The following is a 7,714-nucleotide window of genomic DNA, read 5'->3' on the forward strand; positions in this document are numbered from 1 at the left end:
TTCCTTCCTTTGCCAATTGTCACGGGCTTGGTCATTTCTACCAACGAACCGTGCGGCACTAGCTACTTTCTCACGCAAACAAGTAAGCTAGTCATCCTTACTCTTCGGATGCTAGGCAAAATACTAGCTAGGATGGCAAGAAGAACAAAGAAGAGCTTTAGAGAGAGAAATTGCTTGATTATAACTTGATTTACTTGATGCTTACAAATGAATTCTCTAAGCTATATATAGGCCTTCACCTTCTCAATGGACTGTGAGGATACATTCGATCTAATGGCTAAGATTAAGTATCTAGAATGTTCTACACACTTCCATACTTATCTACACATTATACAAGCTTCCAGAAGATTCTAGAAGGTTTCAGAATGTTCTAGAATCTTCCATCCAAAATGAATGGACGTCTTTGGCCTTTGAACCTTTATGTAGCGAGGGAAAACCTGTGGGCTGTGACATTCTCCCCCACTCATTTTAGCGACGCCCTCATCACGTCCTCCTTATAGACCTCGATTAAGTCCTTGAAGTTCCACAAAGTGAGCTCGTGCTCCCAACTAGCTTCACTTACGGGTAATCCCTTCCATTTCACAAAATACTCGACATAACTTGGATGAGAACCCCTTCTCGGTATGACCCAATGTCCCATTATTTGTTCGGCTTCCTTCTCGGATACGGTTGTGATTGCTGTTGGAGCTTTCTTTGACTCGTCCCTACTTGGATCTTCCTTATCCTCATGGAAGGGCTTCAATAAGCTCACATGGAATAGAAGGTGCATCTCTAAGTGTGATGGAAGCTTCAAGCGATAAGCTAGCTTCCCAACCCGTTGCTCCACTAGAAAAGGACCTTTGTAGCACCTTACTAGTCCTTTATGCACCTTAGCAAACCTTCGGCTTTGATGGGGAAGGAGCTTTACCATCACTAAGTCTCCTTTTTCAAATTCTAAGTGCCTCCTCTTTCCATCCGCCCACTTCTTCATTAGCACTTCAGAGAAGGATCAAAGATGAGAAGCCTGAATTAGATTGGCTGCAGAGGTATAAAATAGCTTTGGGAGCTGCAAAGGGAATTGCATATCTGCACCATGATTGCTCTCCACCAATTATTCATAGAGATATAAAGTCCAGCAACATCTTACTTGATGAGGATTATGAGCCCAAAATTGCTGATTTTGGGGTTGCCAAGCTTGTTGAAGTGTCATATAAGGGTGTGACAGTAGCTCATTGGTACTCATGGATATATTGCTCCTGGTAAGTTCCATAACAACTATCCTGTTTCCTTTCCTCCCATGTCAAACTGCACCATAAACTATAAATCTGTAACAAGGGTGATGATATTCTTCGTTTACATCCCCAAAATGCCTAATGGATAGACCATATGCTTATGCCTTGTAGATATACGGATTGCTATCGGAATGAAGTTTTGACAGGTTTTGTTTTGCTTTTCGGAGATGGCATATACTCTTAAAGTAATGGGAAAGAGCGATGTATACAGCTTTGGCGTTGTGCTACTAGAACTAGTAACCGGCAGGAGACCAATTGAAGAGGCATATGGAGAAAGTAAAGATATAGTTTACTGGGTGTGGACACATCTCAATGACCGTGAGAATGTCATCAAGGTTCTAGACCATGAGGTTGCCTCTGAATCCCTCCAAGGCGACATGATTAAAGTCTTGAAGATCGCCATCCTTTGCACCACCAAGCTTCCCAATCTTCGTCCTAACATGAGAGAAGTGGTGAAGATGCTCGTTGATCTTGATCCTTATATTTCAGGTCTCCAGGACAACAATTTGGAGAAAAATGAGAAGCTTTTCCTGTGAAGATTTTCCGTCTTGATAATAGTCTATCTTTCAGCATCCAAACTTGCAAGCAAGTGTTAGTACAAGTTTGGTAAATATATATATAATATATATATGTTTTGATTACAGGCATAAGCTGGTTTTTGTCAAAGCCATTGTTTTTTGTTTCTTTTGCAATCTAATCAGGTTTCTAGATTTTTCATTATTGTGTATAAGGTTGTCTCGAGGTTCAAGTAAATTTTGTTACCATTTGCTCTCTGGTATTCTCCTCTGTTCTTGCTGGGTCAATAATTTTTCTTCAGGGATTGGAGCAAACAACTTGCTAAAATGGATTTACATAACTGGTATTGAGCTATGATCTAGCTTATGTTTCTTTCTGGACCCAAGAAAAACAACTCTTGAGGTGGGTCTAAATTAGGAGGTTGTCTGGTTGGTGACATTTTATTTTGAGATCACCCTTCACAGAAATAAGTTAAGCTACTAGTACTTACTAGAATTATCTTCATGCTACTTCCGTGGCGCTTGACAAAAGGATAATTCATAATTCCATCAAGTGTGTATAAATAAGGAAGTGATATGTACGAAACAGTATTTTATATTTTAAATAATTTAAAATAAATAAATATATATCTATCAATTTAGTGTATAAATAATATATAAAATATATATCTAGTATAATTCTTTTTATATATAATTTAATGTATAAATGGGATATATACTTAAATTAAAAAAATTTCTTAATAAAATTAAAAAATTAAAAATTAAAAAATTTAAGTGTTTAAGATACCCTTATTTTCAAGTTTTTTTCTACTTTGATTTAGTGTTTGGTACTGAGGTTGGAAAAGTGTTTTTTCAGTTTCAATTTTTATTTTATAATAGTTTTGAAAATTACTTTTACAAAAAGTAGGTAAATTGTTTTTCTTTTCAAAAATATGTTTGTGAAACCAGTTTATAAAAAACTAATATTATTAAATCAAAAAATTTTAAATATGCTTTCTCAACACCTAGCAACGATTCCGAACACATATTTAGGATTTGTTTGATTCATCTGTGATTACAGCTGATAACTGATAGATAATTCATATAAATATTTGGTAAATATTATTGAATAGTTGAATTATATATAAAATATAATTTATTCTATACTATACAAATAAAAAATAAAGACTTAACTAAATAAAATAGGAATAATGATGATAATACCGAATTACTAATTGTTTTAAGAAAATATGTAGCATTTTTCCAAATTTGAGATAGTTATTTAATCAATCATATGCACTTTATATTATAAGCTACAAGTTATTTTTTTCTCTCATAAATTGAAGGTGATTTGATCCTTTAATATATTTATTTTAATTATTTTAAAAATATAAAATAATTAATAATAATATAGAGTACTGCAAGGCTAGGGCCTTTATACCCCATGGCTAGGGTGTGTAGAGTCAAGGGTTGTTGTCCTGTGGCAATCTCGAATGGACTCGCTCCAGTTGACTCGCTCTTTTGCAAGTTATATAAGAATTAGGCCACATCGAGCAACTTTGCCTAATCACTTTGGTTGGCACTCACATAATGCCTCAAGAATAACTCTAGCAAGGCATTCACCCTCTTTGTTTGTCCATCGGTTTGGGGATGAAAGCTTGTAGAGAAATTAAGCTTGAAACCCATAAGCTTGAAGAATTTCATCCAAAACCTTCCACTGAAGCGAGTATCTTGATCGCTGATAATGGTCTTCGGTATTGCCCCAATATTTTACCACATGTTTGAGAAATAGGCGTGCTGCATCCTCGGCCGTAAACTTTGTAGGCATGGGGATGAACACTCCATATTTGCTAAAGCGATCCACAACTACCATAATGTTGCTACATCCCTCAGACTTTGGTAGGCATGTGATGAAATCCATGGAGATATTTTCCCAGGGCCTATCTGGAATCGGCAATGGTTCTAACAAACCAGCGGGTTTGTTTTGCTCCACCTTGTCTTGTTGACACACAGGACATGTCTTAACATAAAGCTCAATGTCGTCCCGCATCTGGGGCCAAAAATATCCACGCTCCACAAGTGCCAACATGCGATGCGTGCCTAGATGGCCCGCCCATTTTGAGTCATGGCATTCTTTGATGATGGCCTTCCTCGAGCCTTCCCATTTCGGCACATAGATTATGTTTCTCCTAGTGACGAGCACCCCATCCTTTAGCCAGAATTGACGAGTCTTCCCCTTCTTCGCCAATTCCACCAGGTTCTTGGCTTGCAGGTCATGCTAGAGTCCCTCCTAGATACGATCTACCAAAGGAAAGTTGGCGCTAGTGATGGAAGACAACTCTACCTTTCTACTTAGTGCATCAGCCACTAAGTTTGCCCTTCCTGGCTTGTACTCCATCACAAGTCAAACTCTGCAAGGAATTCTTGCCATCTCACTTGTTTCAGAGTGAGTTTCTTTTGCTTGAGGAAGTAACTAGTCGCCACATTATCAGTCTTCACAACGAACTTGGTCCCGAGCAAGTAATGCCTCCAAGTTTGCAAATAATGGACTACTGTTGTCATCTCCTTCTCTTGGACTGTATAGCGGCGCTCGGCCTCATTGAGCTTGCGGCTTTCGTAGGCTACAGGATGACCCTCCTGCATTAACACACCATCAAGTGCAAAATCTGAAGCATCTGTGTGTATTTCATATGCCTTGGTGTGATCTGGTAAGGCCAATATATGTTTTTCCATTGCCGCTTGCTTGAGTCCCTTGAGTGCCTTCTGACACTTTGCATCCTAATCCCACACTTTGTTCTTCTTCAAAAAATCGGTTAGTGGGGATGCGATCGATGAGTAGCCCATTATGAATCTTTGGTAGTAATTGACGAGGCCAAGGAAAGAACGTAGCTCAGTCACTTTCCTCGGTGGCTCCCAATCTTCGATGGCTTGCACTTTTGCCTTGTTCATCCTAAGCTTGCCACCTCCCACAATGTGCCCTAAGAACATTACCTTTGGCTTTGCAAAGGCACACTTCTCCTTCTTGACATACAACTCGTTTTCCTTTAGCACTTGGAAAACTTATCGTAAGTGTTGGATGTGTTCCTTCAAGGTTTTGCTATACACCACTATATCGTCCAAGTACACTACAATGAACTTGTCCAAGAAGGGCTGGAATACTCGGTTCATCAAAGTACAAAATGTGGCAGGAGCATTCGTTAGTCCGTAAGGCATAATTAAGAATTCAAAAGAGCCATACCTCGTAACACAAGTGGTTTTAGGCTCATCTCCCTCTGCAATCCTCATTTGATAGTAACCCGATTGCAAATCAAGCTTGGTGAACCATTTTGCATCACCAAGTTGATCAAATAAGTCTGTAATCAGAGGAATGGGGTACTTATTCTTTACCGTGATCTTATTGAGTGCCCGGTAGTTAATGCACATTCGAAGCGATCCATCATGCTTCTTTTGAAAAAGTACCGGTGCTCCAAAGGGTGCCTTGGATGGCTTAATGTAGCCAGCATCCAACAACTCTTTTAGTTGCCTTCGCAACTCCTCTAACTCAGGAGGCGCCATGCGATAGGGAACTGCCGCATGTGGTCTTGCACTTTCTACTAGCTCAATCTTATGATCCACCTCTCTCTTCGGTGGGAGCTTCTTTGGCAATTCCGAGGGCATTACGTCCCTGAATTCTTCTAGGACACCCATGATCTCTTTAGGCACTTCGCCTTGCGGTAAGGTTTCAACTTCTTCCTTTAATGTCGCAAGGAATATGGGCTGTGCCTTCTTTACCACCTTCGATAGTTGCACGGCCGAGAGTTGCATGGCTTTTAGCGTGGCTTCTCGTATTAACGGTACCATGCAAGTATTCCCTTGCTCATAGATGCACATGGTGTTGGCAAATGGAAGTGGGAATGCATTTACCTTATCAAGGAACTCTATGCCAAGCACCATCTTATAATCGTCCATCGTCACAATAGAGAAGTCCAAGGGGCTAGACCACTCACCTAGGCTTACTTTGACATTTCGTGCAACTTCGAATGTCGCACTTGGTGCCGAATTGACAGCCTTGAGCCATCCTTGCTCTTTAGTAAACTTAATACCAAGTCTTTCTGCTTCTTTTACCTCAAGAAAGTTGTTGTTAGCCCCAGTATCCAATAATGCTTCTACTGCATGGCCTCCAACCTTCGTCTCGACAAATAATCAGCCCTTCTTTTCGGACTTAGGCATCCCGAATTTGGCTTTGATGTCACTGAGGAGTTGTAGCGATCCCACCTTTGACCCCTCTGGCTCTCGTTGGCGTTCTTCCCTTTTTTCGACCAATGCAGAGAGTTTGCTCTTCATAGGGCACTTTCTTGCCTTATGCGGCCCATCACAGAAGAAACACTTCAAACGTGGTCTATCTCCACCCTTGTCATCCTTGCTGCCATGGTTGCCTCCCTCTCTAGGCTTGCCAAACCTGTAGGAGCCTTCCTTTTTGTAGTGGTGGTCTCCCCCACTCTTTCCCTTGCCACTCTTATCCTGACTGGGCTCGGACTTGTCTTGCCTCCTGATCTCTATCAGGGATTCGGCCACGGCAATGGCAGTGTTGAGATCTTGGATATCACGGCGCTCCAACTCTAACCTTGCCTAAATCTGCAACCCATCTGTGAAGGTAAACAAGGCCTCCTCATCGGTATAGTTGGGGATCTCAAGGAGTGTGTCCGTAAATTCTTTAACATAATCCTTGATACTTCCTTTATATGAGAGTCGTCGCAACTTGGCCCTTGCATCTCTAATAGCATTGTCGGGATAGAATTGCTTCTTCAGATCTTCCTTGAATTCACCCCACGAATTGATAGTGCATGTCCCTTTTTCTATGTCGCCACTCCTCCTTCTCCACCACATCATTGCGATATCTTCAAGGAAGAGTGCGGCAGCGTCAACCTTCTTGGCTTCTTCTACTAAGCCAAGTGCCTTGAAGTATTGCTCCAAGCTCCATAGGAAGTTGTCAATTTCCTTCGCGTTCCTTGAGCCCCTATAATCTTTAGGCTTCGGAACATCTAACTTCGATGAAGTAGAGACTATCATAGGCACACTTCCACTTCCCTGCATAGCTGCCTTCTTGCAGAGGATAAGCTCTTCCTCGGTTGCCACCAATCTAGCAACCATCCCGTCAAGCATTTCCCTCAACATCACAACCTCGACAAGGAGAGTTTTCTCCACGGTCTTGGCTTGTTCTTGACACTTGGATATCCTCTCATTCAAGGCAGCTTGCACCCCTTCTTGAAGCTCTTCTCTCCCATTCTCGAGCTCCTCGATGCGTTGCTCTAAGTCCCCGAATGTATCCTGTCCCTCAGCCACAGTTAGATCTATCTTGGCTAGCCTGGCATCCATGTCAGACACAACATCCCTCGACCTTCCTCTCTCCTTCCTTGGTGGCTTGGACGCTTCCGGTTGGTCCTTCACAACCTCACTCTAGGGTTGCCTTAGCTCTTCCGGAACTCTAGCAGCCTCACTTGTTCCCGATGTCTTTTCCATTTCAACGATTGTCTAACCTTGCTCTGATACCTACTGTCACCGGCTTGGTCTTTTCTACCAACGAACCGTGCGACACTAGCTACTTTCTCACGTAAACAAGTAAGCTAGTCAGCCTTACTCTTAGATGCTAGGCAAAATGCTAGCTAGGATGGCAAGAAGAACAAAGGAAAGCTTTAGAGAGAGAAATTGCTTGATTATAACTTGATTTACTTGATGCTTACAAATGAATTCTCTAAGCTATATATAGGCCTCCACCTCCTCAATGGACGGTGAGGATACATTCGATCTAATGGCTAAGATTAAGTATCTAGAATGTTCTACACACTTCCATACTTATCTACACATTATATAAGCTTCCAGAAGATTCTAAAAGGTTCCAGAACATTCTAGAATCTTCCATCCAGAATGAATGGATATCTTTGGCCTTTGAACCTTTATATAGCGAGGGGA

At 41.2% G+C, this 7,714-nt stretch overlaps 1 pseudogene; it reads right to left on the reverse strand.

Annotated features, from left to right (window-relative positions):
• Positions 1-4,221: 4,221 nt before the first annotated feature.
• Positions 4,222-7,120, reverse strand: LOC125369260 (annotated as a pseudogene).
• Between the last annotated feature and the right edge of the window lie 594 nt (positions 7,121-7,714).

Source organism: Ricinus communis, chromosome 2, assembly GCF_019578655.1.
Source record: "Ricinus communis isolate WT05 ecotype wild-type chromosome 2, ASM1957865v1, whole genome shotgun sequence".
In the NCBI taxonomy this organism is placed as follows: Eukaryota; Viridiplantae; Streptophyta; class Magnoliopsida; order Malpighiales; family Euphorbiaceae; genus Ricinus; species Ricinus communis.